General features: G+C 60.9%; 2 non-coding genes across 2 annotated transcripts; both read left to right on the forward strand.

Moving 5' to 3' along the window:
• Positions 1 to 11,794: 11,794 nt before the first annotated feature.
• On the forward strand, positions 11,795 to 11,913 carry LOC131868042 (5S ribosomal RNA). Its single transcript, XR_009366538.1, has one exon. It is a non-coding gene; the product is annotated as a 5S ribosomal RNA (ribosomal RNA).
• A 7,792-nt stretch (positions 11,914 to 19,705) lies between these two features.
• Positions 19,706 to 19,824, forward strand: LOC131868043 (5S ribosomal RNA). The gene has a single exon (XR_009366539.1). It is a non-coding gene; the product is annotated as a 5S ribosomal RNA (ribosomal RNA).
• Positions 19,825 to 22,500: the final 2,676 nt, after the last annotated feature.

Below are 22,500 nucleotides of genomic sequence, written 5' to 3' on the forward strand. Positions count from 1 at the left end.
CGCGGTGCGTCCGACACACAGAAATTTCCAAGGCGGCCAAGGAGCCTCCCCGCATAGCAATCGGGGTGTGAGGTTACGGATGCAGCATTGATAGCAATCGAGGTGTGAGGCGAAGGATGCAGAAGTGAGAGCCGAGGGATGTAGCAGAGATAGCAATCGGGGTGTGTGATGCAGAAGAGATAGCAATCGAGGTGTGCGGTGGGAAGGGCCCAGCAGCCAGAATGCATGAAGCGACGGATGAAGCAGTGATGACAACCGGGCTGTGAGGAGAGGAGGGATGCAGCCAAGAAAGCAATCAGGGCTCGAGGCAAGGGATGCATCAAGGATAGCAATCATGTTGTGAGGCGAGATTCCAAAGGCTAAACGTGAGAGGCTGCAGGGTCGACTCAGAGAGGTCTATGCATGTGAGAGGCTGAAAGCAAGGTCGACTCGGAGCGGTCTATGCATCGGGCGCGCTTGGGGCGACTACCAGTGCCAACCCCTTATCCCGCGACGCGTCCGACAAAGAGAACGTTCCAAGGCGGCAGAGGAGGTTACCAGCCGAAGGATGCAGTAGCAATAACAGGTATAGTTCCGCGGCGGCCGAGAAGACTCACCGCATAGGAATCGGGATGCGAGGCGAGGGATGCGGCGGGAAGGCCCCGACGGCTAAACGGAAGAGGCTGCAGGGCCGCCTCGGAATGGTCCAAGCATCGGATGCGATTGGGACGACTACCAGTGCCAACCCCTTATCCCGCGATGCGTCCGATACACAGATAGTTCCAAGGCGGCCGAGGAGCCTCACCGCATATCAATCGGGGTGCGAGGCGAGGGATGGGGCGGGAAGGCCCCAACGGCTAGACGGAAGAGGCTTCAGGGCCACCTCGGAATGGTCCAAGCATCGGACGCGCTTGGGGCGACTGCCAGTGCCAACCCCTTATCCCGCGATGCGTCCGATACACAGATGGTTCCAAGGCGGCCGAGGAGCCTCACCGCATAGCAATCGGGGGTGCGAGGCGAGGGATGGGGCGGGAAGGCCCCAACGGCTAGACGGAAGAGGCTTCAGGGCCGCCTAGGAATGGTCCAAGCATCGGACACGCTTGGGGCGACTACCAGTGACAGCCCCCTATCCCGCGATGCGTCCGATACGAAGATGGTTCCAAGGCGGCCGAGGAGCCTCACCGCATAGCAATCGGGGTGCGAGGTGGGGGATGCGGCGAGATGGCCCCAACGGCTAGACGGAAGAGGCCACAGGGCCGCGTCGGAATAGTCCAAGCATCGGACGCGCTTGGGGCGACTACCAGTGACAACCCCTTATCCCGCGATGCGTCCGATACGAAGATAGTTCCAAGGCGGCCGAGGAGCCTCACCGCATAGCAATCGGGGTGCGAGGTGGGGGATGCGGCGAGATGGCCCCAACGGCTAGACGGAAGAGGCTGCAGGGCCGCCTCGGAATAGTCCAAGCATCGGACGCGCTTGGGGCCACTACCAGTGACAACCCCTTATCCCGCGATGCGTCCGATACGAAGATAGTTCCAAGGCGGCCGAAGAGCCTCACCGCATAGCAATCGGGGTGCGAGGTGGGGGATGCGGCGAGATGGCCCCAACGGCTAGACGGAAGAGGCCACAGGGCCGCCTCGGAATAGTCCAAGCATCGGACGCGCTTGGGGCGACTACCAGTGACAACCCCTTATCCCGCGATGCGTCCGATACGAAGATAGTTCCCAGGCGGCCGAGGAGCCTCACCGCATAGCAATCGGGGTGCGAGGCGAGGGATGCGGCGAGATGGCCCCAAAGGCTAGACGGAAGAGGCTGCAGGGCTGCCTCGGAATAGTCCAAGCATCGGACGCGCTTGGGGCGACTACCACTGCCAACCCCTTATCCCGCGATGCGTCCGATACACAGATAGTTCCGAGGCGGCCGAGGAGGTGGGGGATGCAGCGAGATGGCCCCAACGGCTAGACGGAAGAGGCTGCAGGGCCGCCTCGGAATAGTCCAAGCATCGGACGCGCTTGGGGCGACTACCAGTGACAACCCCTTATCCCGCGATGCGTCCGATACACAGATAGTTCCGAGGCGGCCAAGGAGCCTCACCGCATAGCAATCGTGGTGCGAGGTGGGGGATGCGGCGAGATGGCCCCAACGGCTAGACGGAAGAGGCTGCAGGGCCGCCTCGGAATGGTCCAAGCATCGGATGCGCTTGGGGCGACTACCACTGCCAACCCCTTATCCCGCGATGCGTCCGATACACAGATAGTTCCAAGGCGGCCGAGGAGCCTCACAGCATAGCAATCAGGGTGCGAGGCGAGGGATGCGGCGAGAAAGCCCCAACGGCTAGAGGGAAGAGGCTTCAGGTCCGCCTCGGAATGGTCCAAGCATCGGACGCGCTTGGGGCGACTACCAGTGACAACCCCTTATCCCGCGACGCGTCCGATACACAGATAGTTCCAAGGCGGCCGAGGAGCCTCACCGCATAGCAATCGGGGTGCGAGGCGAGGGATGCGGCGAGAAGGACCCAACGGCTACACGGAAGAGGCTTCGGGGCCGCCTCGGAATGGTCCAAGCATCGGACGCGCTTGGGGCGACTACCAGTGACAACCCCTTATCCCACGACGCGTCCGATACACAGATAGTTCCAAGGCGGCCGAGGAGCCTCACCGCATAGCAATCGGGGTGCGAGGCGAGGGATGCGGCGAGAACGACCCAACGGCTACACGGAAGAGGCTTCGGGGCCGCCTCGGAATGGTCCAAGCATCGGACGCGCTTGGGGCGACTACCAGTGACAACCCCTTATCCCGCGACGCGTCCGATACACAGATAGTTCCAAGGCGGCCGAGGAGCCTCACCGCATAGCAATCGGGGTGCGAGGCGAGGGATGCGGCGAGAAGGACCCAACGGCTAGACGGAAGAGGCTTCGGGTCCGCCTCGGAATGGTCCAAGCATCGGACGCGCTTGGGGCGACTACCAGTGACAACCCCTTATCCCGCGACGCGTCCGATACACAGATAGTTCCAAGGCGGCCGAGGAGCCTCACCGCATAGCAATCGGGGTGCGAGGCGAGGGATGCGGCGAGAAGGACCCAACGGCTAGACGGAAGAGGCTTCGGGTCCGCCTCGGAATGGTCCAAGCATCGGACGCGCTTGGGGCGACTACCAGTGACAACCCCTTATCCCGCGACGCGTCCGATACACAGATAGTTCCAAGGCGGCCGAGGAGCCTCACCGCATAGCAATCGGGGTGCGAGGCGAGGGATGCGGCGAGAAGGACCCAACGGCTAGACGGAAGAGGCTTCGGGTCCGCCTCGGAATGGTCCAAGCATCGGACGCGCTTGGGGCGACTACCAGTGACAACCCCTTATCCCGCGACGCGTCCGATACACAGATAGTTCCGAGGCGGCCGAGGAGCCTCACCGCATAGCAATCGGGGTGCGAGGCGAAGGATGCGGCGAGAAGGACCCAACGGCTAGACGGAAGAGGCTTCGGGTCCGCCTCGGAATGGTCCAAGCATCGGACGCGCTTGGGGCGACTACCAGTGACAACCCCTTATCCCGCGACGCGTCCGATACACAGATAGTTCCAAGGCGGCCGAGGAGCCTCACCGCATAGCAATCGGGGTGCGAGGCGAGGGATGCGGCGAGAAGGACCCAACGGCTAGACGGAAGAGGCTTCAGGGCCGCCTCGGAATGGTCCAAGCATCGAACGCGCTTGGGGCGACTACCAGTGACAACCCCTTATCCCGCGACGCGTCCGATACACAGATAGTTCCGAGGCGGCCGAGGAGCCTCACCGCATAGCAATCGGGGTGCGAGGCGAGGGATGCGGCGAGAAGGACCCAACGGCTAGACGGAAGAGGCTTCAGGGCCGCCTCGGAATGGTCCAAGCATCGGACGCGCTTGGGGCGACTACCAGTGACAACCCCTTATCCCGCGACGCGTCCGATACACAGATAGTTCCGAGGCGGCCGAGGAGCCTCACCGCATAGCAATCGGGGTGCGAGGCGAGGGATGCGGCGAGAAGGACCCAACGGCTAGACGGAAGAGGCTTCAGGGCCGCCTCGGAATGGTCCAAGCATCGGACGCGCTTGGGGCGACTACCAATGACAACCCCTTATCCCGCGACGCGTCCGATACACAGATAGTTCCGAGGCGGCCGAGGAGCCTCACCGCATAGCAATCGGGGTGCGAGGCGAGGGATGCGGCGAGAAGGACCCAACGGCTAGACGGAAGAGGCTTCAGGGCCGCCTCGGAATGGTCCAAGCATCGGACGCGCTTGGGGCGACTACCAGTGACAACCCCTTATCCCGCGACGCGTCCGATACACAGATAGTTCCGAGGCGGTCGAGGAGCCTCACCGCATAGCAATCGGGGTGCGAGGCGAGGGATGCGGCGAGAAGGACCCAACGGCTAGACGGAAGAGGCTTCAGGGCCGCCTCGGAATGGTCCAAGCATCGGACGCGCTTGGGGCGACTACCGTTGCCAACCCCTTATCCCGCGATGCGTCTGATACACAGATAGTTCCGAGGCGGCCGAGGAGCCTCACCGCATAGCAATCGGGTTGCGAGGCAGATTATTGGGAAGGGAACCCCCTGGGATGCGGCTCAAGCAGTGCCCAAAGGGACTGGAATGCGGAATCACATCGAGAGACCCAAATGCTATACGAGGGCTCAAATCGAATTATCGATTTGGCCACGACATGGACGCATCGGAACGACTACCTTTGCCGAACCACTCGCAATTGCATCCATACCGAAACCAATAGACATTTCCGTTAGAGCCCTCGCATAGCATTCGGGAATCTCGCATGCCCCTCTAAATCGACCAATGCTGGCGCTCAATGAAAATCCGAGCGCTACCACCGTTCGAGCGCCAGCATTGGTCGAGTTAGAGGGGCACGGGGGAGAATGCTCCAGTCAACACCTCCCCTATATAAGTTATTTGTCCGATTCTCGCACAACCGTAGTCTGCCTCGTCGAATCAAACAACGGTCCCAGATTCCGACTTCCGTTCCGTAGAGACCCAAAAGCTAGATGGAGGCTCGCAAGAAAGAGAGTCGGCGCATAGCAATCGGGTTTCTCGAACGTTTAGGGACCGAGCTCACTTGCGGATAGGGCAAAATCCGCCAAGCAACCCAAAAGCTAGACGGGGGCTCGAATCGAATCGCCTAGGCGGCCACAACAACGACGTGTTGGATCGACTACCAGTGCCAAACCATTCAGCAAGACTAGTCTGTGTCGAGGCCGGATAGAGATTCTCAGAGAGCGCCCGCATAGCATTTAGGAGACCTGCCGCGTCCCTCACACTCGACAAATGGTGGTGCACGTTTATAAATCCGAGCGATCCCAACCCTTTCAAGCACCAACATCGGTCGAGATAGAGGGGCACGGAGGGGGCTGCGTGAGACAACACAGTCCCCTATATAAGTTATTTGTCCGATTCTCACACATCCGAAGAATGGTCATCAAATCGGACAACAGCCCAAACTTCCGACTTCCGTCCCAGAAAGCCCAAGAGCTATCTAAAACGTTCATGGCCGGAACTCGATCGCGGCTATACCAGTCCGCCAAGCAACCCAAAAGCTAGACTGGAGCTCTAGTCGAATCACCTCTGTGGCCATTGCAAGGACGTGTTGGAGCGACTACCATTGCCGAACCATTCCGCAGGTCGAGTCCATACCAAGGCCGCATAGAGATTCACGATGAGCTCCTGCATAGCAATCAGGAGACTTGCCGTGTCCATCACAATCGATAAATCCTGGTGCAAGATTTTTGCATCCGAGCGCTCCAACCAGTCGAGCACCAGCATCAATCGACATAAACGGGCACGGGGGGAGGATGCTCGAGAACACTACCTCCCCTATATAAGTTATTTGTCCGATTCTCAAGCAGCCGAAGTCTGGTCATCGAATCGGGTCAAAGACCACAACTTCCGACTTTACCCACAATGCAAGTCATCGAATCGAACATCGGCCCCCGAGTCGGACTCCATGCGTATGTCAGGTCATCGGACCCAAATTCCGCCTTCCTGCGCATGGCGGGCCATCAATATCAACTCGGTCATCGGACCCAAACTCCGCCTTTTTGCGTATGGCACGCCTTCAAATCGGTCATCGGACCCAAATTCCGCCTTCCTGTGCATGGCGGGCCATCAACATCAACTCGGTCATCGGACCCAAATTCCGCCTTTCTGCGCATGGCACGCCATCAACTCGGTCATCGGACCCAAATTCCGCCTTCCTGCGCATGGCAGGTCATCGGACACAAATTCAGACCTCGCCAATATGCCTACGTATCGAATCGGTCATCGGACCCAACTTCCGACTTCATCCATACTGTAGGGTCTTTGAGGTTGGCGCGGTGCGCTCAACCCAGGGAGTCGACCCATCGAAGCATACACCTCCCCTATATAAGCTATTTGTCCGATTCCCACACCTGTGTAGTTTGCACCTCTGACCAGGACATCGACCCCAACTTCCGAACTCGACTGCAACGACGGCACCAGCGCCTTGGTGCGCACCTTGCGACGCACAGTCCCAACATTCGCCTTCCTGCACATGGCAGGTCATCGGACCCAAATTCCGACCTCGCGAGTATGCCTACATATCGAATCGGTCATCGGACCCAACTTCCGACTTCATCCATACCGTAGGGTCTTTGAGGTTGGCGCGGTGCGCTCAACCCGGGGAGTCGACCCAACGAAGCATACACCTCCCCTATATAAGCTATTTGTCCGATTCCCACACCTGTGTAGTTTGCACCTCCGATCAAGACATCGACCCCAACTTCCGAACTCGCCTCCAACGACCGAACCAGCGCCTTGGTGCGCACCTTGCAACGCACAGTGCCAACATTCGCCTTCCTGCACGTGGCAGGTCATCGGACCCAAATTCCGACCTCGCGAGTATGCCTACATATCGAATCGGTCATCGGACCCAACTTCCGACTTCATCCATACCGTAGGGTCTTTGAGGTTGGCGCGGTGCGCTCAACCCGGGGAGTCGACCCAACGAAGCATACACCTCCCCTATATAAGCTATTTGTCCGATTCCCACACCTGTGTAGCTTGCACCTCCGATCAGGACATCGACCCCAACTTCCGAACTCGACTAAAAAGACCGCACCAGCGCCTTGGTGTGCACCTTGCAACGCACAGTGTCAACATTCGCCTTCCTGCACATGGCAGGTCATCGGACCCAAATTCCGACCTCATGAGCATACCTACTAATCGAATCGGTCATCGGACCCAACTTCCGACTTCATCCATACCGTAGGGTCTTTGAGGTTGGCGCGGTGCGCTCAACCTGGGGAGTCGACCCATCGAAGCATACACCTCCCCTATATAAGCTATTTGTCCGATTCCGACACCTGTGTAGTTTGCACCTCCGCTCAGGACATCGACCCCAACTTCCGAACTCGCCTGCAACGACCGAACCAGCGCCTTGGTGCGCACCAAAAGTGCGCACTTTTGGAGGGCACTTTTGTGCGCTCCAAAGGTGCGCACTTTTGGAGGGCACTTTTCTGCGCTCCAAAGGTGCGCACTTTTGGAGGGCACTTTTTGGAGGGCACTTTTCTGCGCTCCAAAGGTGCGCACTTTTGGAGGGCACTTTTTGGAGGGCACTTTTCTGCGCTCCAAAGGTGCGCACTTTTGGAGGGCACTTTTTGGAGGGCACTTTTCTGCGCTCCAAAGGTGCGCACTTTTGGAGGGCACTTTTTGGAGGGCACTTTTCTGCGCTCCAAAGGTGCGCACTTTTGGAGGGCACTTTTTGGAGGGCACTTTTCTGCGCTCCAAAGGTGCGCACTTTTGGAGGGCACTTTTTGGAGGGCACTTTTCTGCGCTCCAAAGGTGCGCACTTTTGGAGGGCACTTTTTGGAGGGCACTTTTCTGCGCTCCAAAGGTGCGCACTTTTGGAGGGCACTTTTTGGAGGGCACTTTTCTGCGCTCCAAAGGTGCGCACTTTTGGAGGGCACTTTTTGGAGGGCACTTTTCTGCGCTCCAAAGGTGCGCACTTTTGGAGGGCACTTTTCTGCGCTCCAAAGGTGCGCACTTTTGGAGGGCACTTTTGTGCACTCCAAAGGTGCGCACTTTTGGAGGGCACTTTTCCTGTGCTCCAAAGGTGCACACCTAGGTGAGCACCTTCGACCACACCTTGTAGCACACCAAACTCTGACTTTCGACTTCATCCGCAATGCAGGGTCTTTGAGGTTGGCGCAATGCGCACAACCAGGGGAGTCGACCCATCAAACCCAACACCTCCCCTATATAAGCTATTTGTCTGATTCTCATACATGCGTAGCCTGCAGGAGCAATTAGGACATCGACCCCAACTTTCGGCTTCTAAACGAAAACAAGGTCTTTGAGGTTGGTGTAATGCGAACAACTAGGGGAGTCAACCCATCAAACCCAACACCTCCCCTATATAAGCTATTTGTCTGATTCTCATACATGTGTAGTCTACAGGAGCAATTAGGACATCGACCCCAACTTTTGACTTCTTAACGAAAACAAGGTCTTTGAGGTTGACGTAATGCGCACAACCAGGGGAGTCGACCCATCAAACCCAACACCTCCCCTATATAAGCTATTTGTCCGATTCTCATACATGTGTAGCCTGCAGGAGCCATTAGGACATTGACCCCAACTTTTGACTTCTTAACGAAAACAAGGTCTTTGAGGTTGGCGTAATGCGCACAACCAAGGGAGTTGACCCATCAAACCCAACACCTCCCCTATATAAGCTATTTGTCTGATTCTCATACATGTGTAGCCTGCAACAACGATTAGGACATCCACCCCAACTTCTGAATTCGTCTGCGTTGACCGCACCAAAGGTGCACGCCTTGGTGCTCACCAAAATCCGACTTCCGACTTCTTCTGCTATGCGGGGTCTTTGAGGTTGGCGCAGTGCGCACAACCAGGGGAGTCAACCCACCGAATGCAACACCTCCCCTATATAAGCTATTTGTCTGATTCTCATACATGCGTAGACTGCAGCAATGATTAGGACATCCACCCCAACTTTTGACTTCTTAAACAAGACAGGGTCTTTGAAGTTGGTGCAGTGCACACAACCAGGGGAGTCGACCCATCAAACGCAACACCTCCCCTATATAAAGCTATTTGTCCGATTCTCATACGTGTAGTCTGCAGCAGCGATTAGGACATCGACCCCAACTTCCGAATTCGTTTGCATTGACCGCACCAAAGGTGCACGCCTTGGTGTGCACCCTGGAGTGCACTTTGGTGCTCACCTCGGTGCACACTTTGGTGTGCACCTCGGTGTGCACCAAAGGTGCGCACCTTGGAGCGCACCAAAGGTGTACACTTTGGAGCGCACCACATAGGGTCTTTGAGAGGTTGGCGCAGTGCGCACACCAAGGTGGGTGTTGAGGTGCGTGCCGAGGTGGGTGGGTGCTAGGGTGCGCTCCATGGTGGGTGCCAGGGTGGGTGCGTGCTAGGGTGGATTCCAAAGAGGGTCATAGGGTGGGTGCCAAGGTGGGTTGGTGATATAGTGGGTTCAAAGGTGGGTACTAGGGTGGGTTCCAAGGTGGGTCACAAGTTGGGTGCCAGGATGCGTGGGTGTTAGGTTGGGTGCCAAGGTGGGCTCCTGCGTGGGTGGGTGCTAGGGTGGGTTTCAAGGTGGACGCGAGGGCGGGTGCCAAGGTGGGTAACAAGTTGGGTGTTAGGATGGGTGAGTGCTAGAGTGGGTGCCAAGGTGGGTGGGTGCTAAGGTGGATGCCAAGGTGGTTCACAGGGTGGGTGGGTTCTAGGGTGAGTTCCAAGGTGGGTCACAGGTTCAGTGCTAGGGTGGGTGTCAAGGCGGGTGTCGAGGTGCCTGGGTGCTAGGGTGTGGATGCCAATGTGGGTCATAGGGTGGGTACTAGGGTGGGCTGCAATGTGGGTGCCAAGGTGGGTAACATGCTCGGTGGGTTCTAAATTGGGTGCCAGGGTGGGTGTGCACCCACCTTGCCCGAGGTGGGTGCCAAGGTGCCAGTGTGGGTGGGTGCTAAGGTGGATGCCAAGGTGGGTGAGAAGGTGGGTGATAGGTTGAGTGGTAGGATGGGTGGGTGCCAAGATGGGTCACAGGGTGGGTGCAAGGGTGGGTAGGTGCTAGGGTTGGTGTCAGGGTGGGTGGGTGCTAGGTTGGGTTCCAAGGTGGGTGCGAGGGTGAGTGTCAAGGTGGGTCACAGGTTAGGTGCTAGGATGGGTGAGTGCTAGGGTGCAAAGGTGCCAGGGTGGGTGCTAGGATGGGTCGATGCTAGGGTGAGTGGCAAGGTGGGTCCACAAGTGTCAAGGTGGGTGCCGAGGTGGGTGCCAAGTCGGCGACTGCTATGGTGGATGCCAAGGTGGGTCACGGGGTGGGTGCCAAGTTGCTAGGTTGGGTTCCAAGGTGGGTGCCAACGTGGGTGCTAGGGTGCGTGGGTTAAAGGGTGTGTCACAACGTGGGTGCCAGGATGGGTGCGCACCCACACTGGCCAAGACGGGTGCGGGTGCAAGGTTGGGTTCCAAGCCCGGTCACAGGCTGGGTGCTAGGATGGGTGGGTGCCAAGGTGGGCACCAGGGTGGGTGCACCCACCCTGGCCAAGGTGGGTCACGGGGTGGGTCCTAGGGTGGGTAACGGGGTGGGTACTAAGGTGCGTGCCAAGGTGGGTCATAGGGTGGGTGCCAAGGTGGGCACCAGGGTGGGTGTGCACCAACCCTAGCCAGGGTAGGTCACGGGGTGGTTGTCGGGGTGGGCGTCAAGGAGCCAAGGTGGGTGGCAAGTAGCCAAGTTGCGTGCCAAGGTGGGTGTCGGGGTGGGTGCCAAGGATCCAAGGTGGGTGCCAAGGAACCAAGGTGGGTGTCTGGGTGGGTGCCGAGGTGGGAGCCAGGGTGGGTCCCAAGGTGAGTGCAAAGGTGGGTGCCAGGGTCAAGGTGAGTGCCAATGTGGGTTCCAAGGTGCCAGGGTCAGGGTGAGTGCCAATGTGGGTTCAAAGGTGCTAAGTTGGGTGCGAGGTTGGGTGCGAGGGTGGGTGGGTGCCAAGGTGTGCTAGGTGGAAGCCCGGGTGGGTCGGCATCCCATGGGTGTCGAGTTGGGTGCCTGATGGGTGCTTCTTGTCAAGTTTTAGTCGTCGGGACTCATTTCGAGCCTTAGAGGTCGTTTCTTGTCCGGTTGCCCTGTCTTCGACCTGGGAACCCAATTTTGGTCCTCGGGTCCCATTTTTTTTTGTCTCGCATCCCACTTTTGGCCTGTGGCCTTTTCGGGGTCGATTCTCGTTTTGGGCATCAGAGCATGTTTCTTCTCCTAAAACCCAATATTTGTTTATTAAGTCTCGGAACACATTTTTGTTCTCGTGGACCCATCATGGGTCTTGGAACGCATTTGTGGTCCTTGGGTCCCATTTTGCATCCCGAAACTTGTGTTTTGGTGCTTGATCCCTATTTTGGGTGCCCACCTTGCACCAAGTGCGCACCCGGGGCAAACCGAGCGCCTTGGTGCACCGGGGCAAGATCGAGCGTGCACCCGAGGCGCCCCGAACATGCACCAAGGTGCACTCGGCCCACATGTGAGCGCAGGTCGTTGCGCCCGAGGTGGTGTGTGGGCACCGCGTTGCAGACGGGACACTGCACGCACACGACGCCCCCTCCAGGTGCACGCACGTAGGCCGGGCCGGGTGCACACCCGACGCCCTAGCAAGGTGCGCGCACCCGGGCAGGGCTCACACTTGGCGAACGGGGCGCACTTCGCGAGGGAGGGTGTGCACCTCGACGGGGGTGGGTGGCCGGGGTGGATTCGCACGTGGGTCGCGGTTTGCTAAGTACACACTGCGACAAGCTCATAACGGGTGCGATCATACCAGCGTTAGTGCACCGGATCCCATCAGAACTCCGCAGTTAAGCGCGCTTGGGCCGGAGTAGTACTGGGATGGGTGACCTCCCGGGAAGTCCCGGTGTTGCACCCTTTTTTAGTTTTTCGCCGGGCGTCGCAATGCTATTTGAATAAACCTTTTGCCCGTTTGCGTTCTCGTCGGGGCCGGGCCGGGCCGGGGTGCGCTGCCCGCACTACCGCGCGCGCGGGGGCGACACCGAGCGCGCACCCGAGGCGCCCCGAGCACACAGGCCACGGTGCAACCCGGGCGTTGTGCGCGCACCCCGGTGCGCCCGAGGTGCTGCGCGCGCACCCAGGTGAAATCGGTGTGCACCTCGGCCAGTGCGCGCTCGGTCGAGTCGCGCACGTTGGCCAAGGTGCACGGTGATGTTTCTTACTCTAAGGTTCCGCACCAGACGCCCGGGACAGGTGAGCGAAGCTGGGCGGGGCCGGGTGCGCGGCCGGGGCAGGTGCACGCAGCTGGAGAGAGCTTTGGAGCACACTTCGGAGCGCACCAATGATGCGCTCCATTCAAAAGTTTCCTGAAAAGGCAAAAAAAGTTGAGATTATAGAATTTCCCACTTGAGAGATTGTAAAAAAAAAAAATTTAAAATGAAGGAAACGCGGGTGCCAAGGTGTGCGCAGCCCAGCCAAGGTGTGCGCACCAAGGCGCCCACCCTGGCGAAGGTGCACGCAAGGTGCGCACCCGAGGCAAACCGGACAATTAACCCAACTTTCGACTTCGCGCGCACCTTGGAGCGCACTTCGGAGCGCTCCTTGGTGCGCACCAATCTTGGGCACCTCGGAGTGCACCATGGCGCCCACCAAGGTGCGCACCCGGGGCAAACCGAGCTCCGACTTCGTGCGCACCTTGGAGCGCACGAAAGGTGCGCACCATGGCGCCCACCAAGGTGCGCAGCCCAGCCAAGGCGTGCGCATCAAGGTGCGCACCCTGGCGAAGGTGCGCACCCGGGGCAAACCGAGCTCCGACTTCGTGCGCACCTTGGAGCGCACAAAAGGTGCGCAACCCAGCCAAGGTGTGCGCACCCCGGTCAAACCGAGCTCCGAATCGTGCGCACCAGAGGTGCACGCCATCGTGCGCACCTTGGAGCACACTTCGGAGCCCTCCTTGGTGCGCGCCGATGTTGCGCACCTCGGAGCGCACCCGGGGAAAACAATGCAATTAACCCGACTTTCGACTTCGTGGGCACCTCGGAGCGCTCTCGGGTTCGCACCTCGGAGCACACCGAGGTGCGCACCTTTGATGCGCTGCCTTCACCAATTTCCAGAAAAGGCAAGAAAACATTGAGAAGGTGTGCGCACCGAGGTGCCCACCCTGGCGAAGGTGCACGCGAGGTGCGCACCCGGGGCAAACCGGGCTCCGACTTCGTGCACGCCGCACCTTGGAGCACACTTCGGAGCGCTCCTTGGTGCGCACCAGGGCGCGCAACCCAGCCGAGGTGCCCACCCCGGCGAAGGTGCACGCGAGGTGCGCACCCGGGGCAAACCGGGCTCCGACTTCGTGCACGCCATGGTGCCCACCGCGGCGAAGGTGCACGCGAGGTGCGCACCCGGGGCAAACCGGGCTCCGACTTCGTGCACGCCGCACCTTGGAGCACACTTCGGAGCGCTCCTTGGTGCGCACCATGGTGCCCACCAGGGCGCGCAACCCCGCCGAAGGTGCACGCGAGGTGCGCACTCGGGGCAAACCGGGCTCCGACTTCGTGCACGCCGCACCTTGGAGCACACTTCGGAGCGCTCCTTGGTGCGCACCATGGTGCCCACCAGGGCGCGCAACCCCGCCGAAGGTGCACGCGAGGTGCGCACCCGGGGCAAACCGGGCTCCGACTTCGTGCACGCCATGGTGCGCACCGCGGCGAAGGTGCGCACCCGGGGCAAACCGGGCTCCGACTTCGTGCACGCCGCACCTTGGAGCACACTTCGGAGCGCTCCTTGGTGCGCACCAGGGCGCGCAACCCAGCCGAGGTGCCCACCCCGGCGAAGGTGCACGCGAGGTGCGTACCCGGGGCAAACCGGGCTCCGACTTCGTGCACGCCGCACCTTGGAGCACACTTCGGAGCGCTCCTTGGTGCGCACCATGGTGCCCACCAGGCCGCGCAACCCAGCCAAGGTGTGCGCACCAAGGTGCACGCGAGGTGCGCACCCGGGGCAAACCGGGGTCCGACTTCGTGCACGCCGCACCTTGGAGCACACATCGGGGCGCTCCCGGGTTCGCACCGGCGTTGCGCACCGTGGTGGGCACCTCGGAGCACACCAAGGTGGGCAGCGAGGTGCGCACCTTTGATGCGATGCCTTCACTAATTTCCATAAAAGGCAAAAAAAAAACGAGATTTTAAAATTTCCGTTTTGAAAGATAGTGAGAAAAAGGGAATGCTGGTGCCATCTTGAGCCCGCCCTGGTGCGCAGCCCAGCCAAGGTGTGCGCACCAAGGTGCCCACCCTGGCGAAGGTGCGCGCCCGGGCAATTAACCCAACTTCCAACTTCGCGCGCGCCAGGGTGGGAGCGCACCCAACAACCGGGCCTGGGAAGAGCCAATGCGAGAAACCCCACCAAACGCTCTGACAAAAAAAGAGGGGGCGCTCCAGTAACCCCGCTTCGGAGCGCACCCTGGGCAAACCCAGCCAAGGTGCCCACCCCGGCCAAGGTGCAGGCGAGGTGCGCACCCGGGGCAAACCGGGCTCCGACAACGTGCACGCCGCACCTTGGAGCACACTTCGTAGCGCTCCCGGGTGCGCACCTCAGAGCACACCAAGGTGGGCAGCGAGGTGCGCACCTTTGATGCGCTGCCTTCACTAATTTCCAGAAAAGGCAAAAAAAAAAGGAGATTTTAAAATTTCCGTTTTGAAAGATAGTGAAAAAAACGGAACGCGCGTGCCATCTTGAGCCCGCCCTGGTGCGCAGCCCAGGTAAGGTGCCCACCCTGGCAAAGGTGCGCACCCGGGCAATTAACCCTACTTCCGACTTCGTGCGCGCCAGGGTGGCAACCGGGCCTCGGAAGAGCCAATGCGAGAAACCCCACCAAACGCTCCGACAAAAAAAGAGGCGGCGCTCCAATAACCCCGCTTCGGAGCGCAGCCGGGGCAAACCCAGCCAAGGTGCCCACCCCGACGAAGGTGCACGCGAGGTGCGCACCCGGGGCAAACCGGGCTCCGACAACGTGCACGCAGCACCTTGGAGCACACTTCGAAGCACTCCCGGGTGCCCACCGGCGTTGCGCACCGTGGTGGGCAGCGAGGTGCGCACCTTTGATGCGCTGCCTTCACTAATTTCCAGAAAAAGGCAAAAAAAAATGAGATTTTAAAATTTCCGTTTTGAAAGATAGTGAAAAAAAAGGAACGCGGGTGCCATCTTGAGCCCGCCCTGGTGCGCAGCCCAGGCAAGGCATGCGCACCAAGGTGCCCACCCGAGGTGCACACCCGGGGCAAACCGGGCTCCGACTTCGTGCAGGCCGCACCTTGGAGCACACTTCGGAGCGCTCCTTGGTGCGCACCATGGTGCCCACCAGGGCGCGCAACCCAGCCAAGGTCTGCACACCAAGGTGCCCACCCCGGCGAAGGTGCACGCGAGGTGCGCACCCGGGGCAAACCGGGCTCCGACTTCGTGCACGCCATGGTGCCCACCGCGGCGAAGGTGCACGCGAGGTGCGCACCCGGGGCAAACCGGGCTCCGACTTCGTGCACGCCGCACCTTGGAGCACACTTCGGAGCGCTCCTTGGTGCGCACCATGGTGCCCACCAGGGCGCGCAACCCAGCCAAGGTGTGCGCACCAAGGTGCACGCGAGGTGCGCACCCGGGGCAAACCGGGGTCCGACTTCGTGCACGCCGCACCTTGGAGCACACATCGGAGCGCTCCCAGGTTCGCACCAGCGTTGCGCACCTTTGATGCGCTGCCTTCACTAATTTCCAGAAAAGGCAAAAAAAAACGATATTTTAAAATTTCCGTTCTGAAAGATAGTGAAAAAAACGGAACGCGGGTGCCATCTTGAGCCCTTCCTGGTGCGCAGCCCAGGCAAGTTGTGCGCACCAAGGTGCCCACCCTGGCGGAGGTGCGCGCCCGGGGCAAACCGGGCTCCGACTTCGTGCACTGCATGGTGCCCACCAAGGCGCGCAACCCAGCCAAGGTGCCCACCGCAGCGAAGGTGCACGCGAGGTGCACACCCGGGGCAAACCGGGCTCCGACTTCGTGCACGCCGCACCTTGGAGCACACTTCAGAGCGCTCCTTGGTGCGCACCAGGGCGCGCAACCCAGCCGAGGTGCCCACCCCGGCGAAGGTGCACGCGAGGTGCGCACCCGGGGCAAACCGGGCTCCGACTTCGTGCACGCCATGGTGCCCACCGCGGCGAAGGTGCGCACCCGGGGCAAACCGGGCTCCGACTTCGTGCACGCCGCACCTTGGAGCACACTTCGGAGCGCTCCTTGGTGCGCACCATGGTGCCCACCAGGCCGCGCAACCCAGCCAAGGTGTGCGCACCAAGGTGCACGCGAGGTGCGCACCCGGGGCAAACCGGGGTCCGACTTCGTGCACGCCGCACCTTGGAGCACACATCGGGGCGCTCCCGGGTTCGCACCGGCGTTGCGCACCGTGGTGGGCACCTCGGAGCACACCAAGGTGGGCAGCGAGGTGCGCACCTTTGATGCGATGCCTTCACTAATTTCCATAAAAGGCAAAAAAAACGTTTTGAAAGATAGTGAGAAAAAGGGAATGCTTGGTGCCATCTTGAGCCCGCCCTGGTGCGCAGCCCAGCCAAGGTTTGCGCACCAAGGTGCCCACCCTGGCGAAGGTGCGCGCCCGGGCAATTAACCCAACTTCCAACTTCGCGCGCGCCAGGGTGGGAGCGCACCCAACAACCGGGCCTGGGAAGAGCCAATGCGAGAAACCCCACCAAACTCTCTGACAAAAAAAGAGGGGGCGCTTCCAGTAACCCCGCTTCGGAGCGCACCCTGGGCAAACCCAGCCAAGGTGCCCACCCCGGCCAAGGTGCAGGCGAGGTGCGCACCCGGGGCAAACCGGGCTCCGACAACGTGCACGCCGCACCTTGGAGCACACTTCGTAGCGCTCCCGGGTGCGCACCTCAGAGCACACCAAGGTGGGCAGCGAGGTGCGCACCTTTGATGCGCTGCCTTCACTAATTTCCAGAAAGGCAAAAAAAAAAGGAGATTTTAAAATTTCCGTTTTGAAAGATAGTGAAAAAAAACGGAACGCGCGTGGCCATCTTGAGCCCGCCCTGGTGCGCAGCCCAGGTAAGGTGCCACCCTGGCAAAGGTGCGCACCCGGGCAATTAACCCTACTTCCGACTTCGTGCGCGCCAGAGGTGGCAACCGGGCCTCGGAAGAGCCAATGCGAGAAACCCCACCAAACGCTCCGACAAAAAAAGAGGCGGCGCTCAATAACCCCGCTTCGGAGCGCAGCCGGGGCAAACCAAGCCAAGGTGCCCACCCCGACGAAGGTGCACGCGAGGTGCGCACCCGGGGCAAACCGGGCTCCGACAACGTGCACGCAACACCTTGGAGCACACTTCGAAGCACTCCCGGGTGCCCACCGGCGTTGCGCACCGTGGTGGGCAGCGAGGTGCGCACCTTTGATGCGCTGCCTTCACTAATTTCCAGAAAAGGCAAAAAAAAAATGAGATTTTAAAATTTCCGTTTTGAAAGATAGTGAAAAAAAAGGAACGCGGGTGCCATCTTGAGCCCGCCCTGGTGCGCAGCCCAGGCAAGGCATGCGCACCAAGGTGCCCACCCGAGGTGCACACCCGGGGCAAACCGGGCTCCGACTTCGTGCAGGCCGCACCTTGGAGCACACTTCGGAGCGCTCCTTGGTGCGCACCATGGTGCCCACCAGGGCGCACCCGGGGCAAACCGGGGCTCCGACTTTGTGCACGCCGCACCTTGGAGCACACATCGGAGCGCTCCCAGGTTCGCACCAGCGTTGCGCACCTTTGATGCGCTGCCTTCACTAATTTCCAGAAAAGGCAAAAAAAAACGATATTTTAAAATTTCCGTTCTGAAAGATAGTGAAAAAAACGGAACGCGGGTGCCATCTTGAGCCCTTCCTGGTGCGCAGCCCAGGCAAGTTGTGCGCACCAAGGTGCCCACCCTGGCGGAGGTGCGCGCCCGGGGCAAACCGGGCTCCGACTTCGTGCACTGCATGGTGCCCACCAAGGCGCGCAACCCAGCCAAGGTGCCCACCGCAGCGAAGGTGCACGCGAGGTGCGCACCCGAGGTGCACACCCGGGGCAAACCGGGCTCCGACTTCGTGCACAGCCGCACCTTGGAGCACACTTCAGAGCGCTCCTTGGTACGCACCAGGGCGCGCAACCCAGCCAAGGTGCTCACCCCGCGAAGGTGCACGCGAGGTGCGCACCCGGGGCAAACCGGGCTCGGACTTCGTGCACGCCGCACCTTGGAGCACACATCGGAGCGCTCCCGGGTTCGCACCAGCATTGCGCACCTTTGATGCGCTGCCTTCACTAATTTCCAGAAAAGGCAAAAAAAAGAAAAAAATGAGATTTTAAAATTTCCGTTTTGAAAGATAGTGAAAAAAACGGAACGCGGGTGCCATCTTGAGCCCGCCCTGGTGTGCAGCCCAGGCAAGTTGTGCGCACCAAGGCACCCACCCTGGCCAAGGTGGGTCACGGGGTGGGTCCTAGGGTGGGTAACGGGGTGGGTACTAAGGTGCGTGCCAAGGTGGGTCATAGGGTGGGTGCCAAGGTGGGCACCAGGGTGGGTGTGCACCAACCCTAGCCAGGGTAGGTCACGGGGTGGTTGTCGGGGTGGGCGTCAAGGAGCCAAGATGGGTGGCAAGTAGCCAAGTTGCGTGCCAAGGTGGGTGTCGGGGGTGGGTGCCAAGGATCCAAGGTGGGTGCCAAGGAACCAAGGTGGGTGTCTGGGTGGGTGCCGAGGTGGGAGCCAGGGTGGGTCCCAAGGTGAGTGCAAAGGTGGGTGCCAGGGTCAAGGTGAGTGCCAATGTGGGTTCCAAGGTGCCAGGGTCAGGGGTGAGTGCCAATGTGGGTTCAAAGGTGCTAAGTTGGGTGCGAGGTTGGGGTGCGAGGGTGGGTGGGTGCCAAGGTGTGCTAGGTGGAAGCCCGGGTGGTCGGCATCCCATGGGTGTCGAGTTGGGTGCCTGATGGGTGCTTCTTGTCAAGTTTTAGTCGTCGGGACTCATTTCGAGCCTTAGAGGTCGTTTCTTGTCCGGTTGCCCTGTCTTCGACCTGGGAACCCAATTTTGGTCCTCGGGTCCCATTTTTTTTTGTCTCGCATCCCACTTTTGGCCTGTGGCCTTTTCGGGGTCGATTCTCGTTTTGGGCATCAGAGCATGTTTCTTCTCCTAAACCCAATATTTGTTTATTAAGTCTCGGAACACATTTTTGTTCTCGTGGACCCATCATGGGTCTTGGAACGCATTTGTGGTCCTTGGGTCCCATTTTGCATCCCGAAACTTGTGTTTTGGTGCTTGATCCCTATTTTGGGTGCCCACCTTGCACCAAGTGCGCACCCGGGGCAAACCGAGCGCCTTGGTGCACCGGGGCAAGATCGAGCGTGCACCCGAGGCGCCCCGAACATGCACCAAGGTGCACTCGGCCCACATGTGAGCGCAGGTCGTTGCGCCCGAGGTGGTGTGTGGGCACCGCGTTGCAGACGGGACACTGCACCGCACACGACGCCCCCTCCAGGTGCACGCACGTAGGCCGGGCCGGGTGCACACCCGACGCCCTAGCAAGGTGCGCGCACCCGGGCAGGGCTCACACTTGGCGAACGGGGCGCACTTCGCGAGGGAGGGTGTGCACCTCGACGGGGGGTGGGTGGCCGGGGTGGATTCGCACGTGGGTCGCGGTTTGCTAAGTACACACTGCGACAAGCTCATAACGGGTGCGATCATACCAGCGTTAGTGCACCGGATCCCATCAGAACTCCGCAGTTAAGCGCGCTTGGGCCGGAGTAGTACTGGGATGGGTGACCTCCCGGGAAGTCCCGGTGTTGCACCCTTTTTTAGTTTTTCGCTCGGGCGTCGCAATGCTATTTGAATAAACCTTTTGCCCGTTTGCGTTCTCGTCGGGGCCGGGCCGGGCCGGGGTGCGCTGCCCGCACTACCGCGCGCGCGGGGGGGGCGACACCGAGCGCGCACCCGAGGCGCCCCGAGCACACAGGCCACGGTGCAACCCGGGCGTTGTGCGCGCACCCCGGTGCGCCCGAGGTGCTGCTGCGCGCACCCAGGTGAAATCGGTGTGCACCTCGGCCAGTGCGCGCTCGGTCGAGTCGCGCACGTTGGCCAAGGTGCACGGTGATGTTTCTTACTCTAAGGTTCCGCACCAGACGCCCGGGACAGGTGAGCGAAGCTGGGCGGGGCCGGGTGCGCGGCCGGGGCAGGTGCACGCAGCTGGAGAGAGCTTTGGAGCACACTTCGGAGCGCACCAATGATGCGCTCCATTCAAAAGTTTCCTGAAAAGGCAAAAAAAGTTGAGATTATAGAATTTCCCACTTGAGAGATTGTAAAAAAAAAAAATTTAAAATGAAGGAAACGCGGGTGCCAAGGTGTGCGCAGCCCAGCCAAGGTGTGCGCACCAAGGCGCCCACCCTGGCGAAGGTGCACGCAAGGTGCGCACCCGAGGCAAACCGGACAATTAACCCAACTTTCGACTTCGCGCGCACCTTGGAGCGCACTTCGGAGCGCTCCTTGGTGCGCACCAATCTTGGGCACCTCGGAGTGCACCATGGCGCCCACCAAGGTGCGCACCCGGGGCAAACCGAGCTCCGACTTCGTGCGCACCTTGGAGCGCACGAAAGGTGCGCACCATGGCGCCCACCAAGGTGCGCAGCCCAGCCAAGGCGTGCGCATCAAGGTGCGCACCCTGGCGAAGGTGCGCACCCGGGGCAAACCGAGCTCCGACTTCGTGCGCACCTTGGAGCGCACAAAAGGTGCGCAACCCAGCCAAGGTGTGCGCACCCCGGGTCAAACCGAGCTCCGAATCGTGCGCACCAGAGGTGCACGCCATCGTGCGCACCTTGGAGCACACTTCGGAGCCCTCCTTGGTGCGCGCCGATGTTGCGCACCTCGGAGCGCACCCGGGGAAAAACAATGCAATTAACCCGACTTTCGACTTCGTGGGCACCTCGGAGCGCTCTCGGGTTCGCACCTCGGAGCACACCGAGGTGCCCACCCCTGGCGAAGGTGCACGCGAGGTGCGCACCCGGGGCAAACCGGGCTCCGACTTCGTGCACGCCGCACCTTGGAGCACACTTCGGAGCGCTCCTTGGTGCGCACCAGGGCGCGCAACCCAGCCGAGGTGCCCACCCCGGCGAAGGTGCACGCGAGGTGCGCACCCGGGGCAAACCGGGCTCCGACTTCGTGCACGCCATGGTGCCCACCGCGGCGAAGGTGCACGCGAGGTGCGCACCCGGGGCAAACCGGGCTCCGACTTCGTGCACGCCGCACCTTGGAGCACACTTCGGAGCGCTCCTTGGTGCGCACCATGGTGCCCACCAGGGCGCGCAACCCCGCCGAAGGTGCACGCGAGGTGCGCACCCGGGGCAAACCGGGCTCCGACTTCGTGCACGCCGCACCTTGGAGCACACTTCGGAGCGCTCCTTGGTGCGCACCATGGTGCCCACCAGGGCGCGCAACCCCGCCGAAGGTGCACGCGAGGTGCGCACCCGGGGCAAACCGGGCTCCGACTTCGTGCACGCCATGGTGCGCACCGCGGCGAAGGTGCGCACCCGGGGCAAACCGGGCTCCGACTTCGTGCACGCCGCACCTTGGAGCACACTTCGGAGCGCTCCTTGGTGCGCACCAGGGCGCGCAACCCAGCCGAGGTGCCCACCCCGGCGAAGGTGCACGCGAGGTGCGTACCCGGGGCAAACCGGGCTCCGACTTCGTGCACGCCGCACCTTGGAGCACACTTCGGAGCGCTCCTTGGTGCGCACCATGGTGCCCACCAGGCCGCGCAACCCAGCCAAGGTGTGCGCACCAAGGTGCACGCGAGGTGCGCACCCGGGGCAAACCGGGGTCCGACTTCGTGCACGCCGCACCTTGGAGCACACATCGGGGCGCTGCCCGGGTTCGCACCGGCGTTGCGCACCGTGGTGGGCACCTCGGAGCACACCAAGGTGGGCAGCGAGGTGCGCACCTTTGATGCGATGCCTTCACTAATTTCCATAAAAGGCAAAAAAAAAACGAGATTTTAAAATTTCCGTTTTGAAAGATAGTGAGAAAAAGGGAATGCTGGTGCCATCTTGAGCCCGCCCTGGTGCGCAGCCCAGCCAAGGTGTGCGCACCAAGGTGCCCACCCTGGCGAAGGTGCGCGCCCGGGCAATTAACCCAACTTCCAACTTCGCGCGCGCCAGGGTGGGAGCGCACCCAACAACCGGGCCTGGGAAGAGCCAATGCGAGAAACCCCACCAAACGCTCTGACAAAAAAAGAGGGGGCGCTCCAGTAACCCCGCTTCGGAGCGCACCCTGGGCAAACCCAGCCAAGGTGCCCACCCCGGCCAAGGTGCAGGCGAGGTGCGCACCCGGGGCAAACCGGGCTCCGACAACGTGCACGCCGCACCTTGGAGCACACTTCGTAGCGCTCCCGGGTGCGCACCTCAGAGCACACCAAGGTGGGCAGCGAGGTGCGCACCTTTGATGCGCTGCCTTCACTAATTTCCAGAAAAGGCAAAAAA

This window comes from Cryptomeria japonica, unplaced genomic scaffold, assembly GCF_030272615.1.
Source record: "Cryptomeria japonica unplaced genomic scaffold, Sugi_1.0 HiC_scaffold_194, whole genome shotgun sequence".
NCBI classification, from domain to species: domain Eukaryota; kingdom Viridiplantae; phylum Streptophyta; class Pinopsida; order Cupressales; family Cupressaceae; genus Cryptomeria; species Cryptomeria japonica.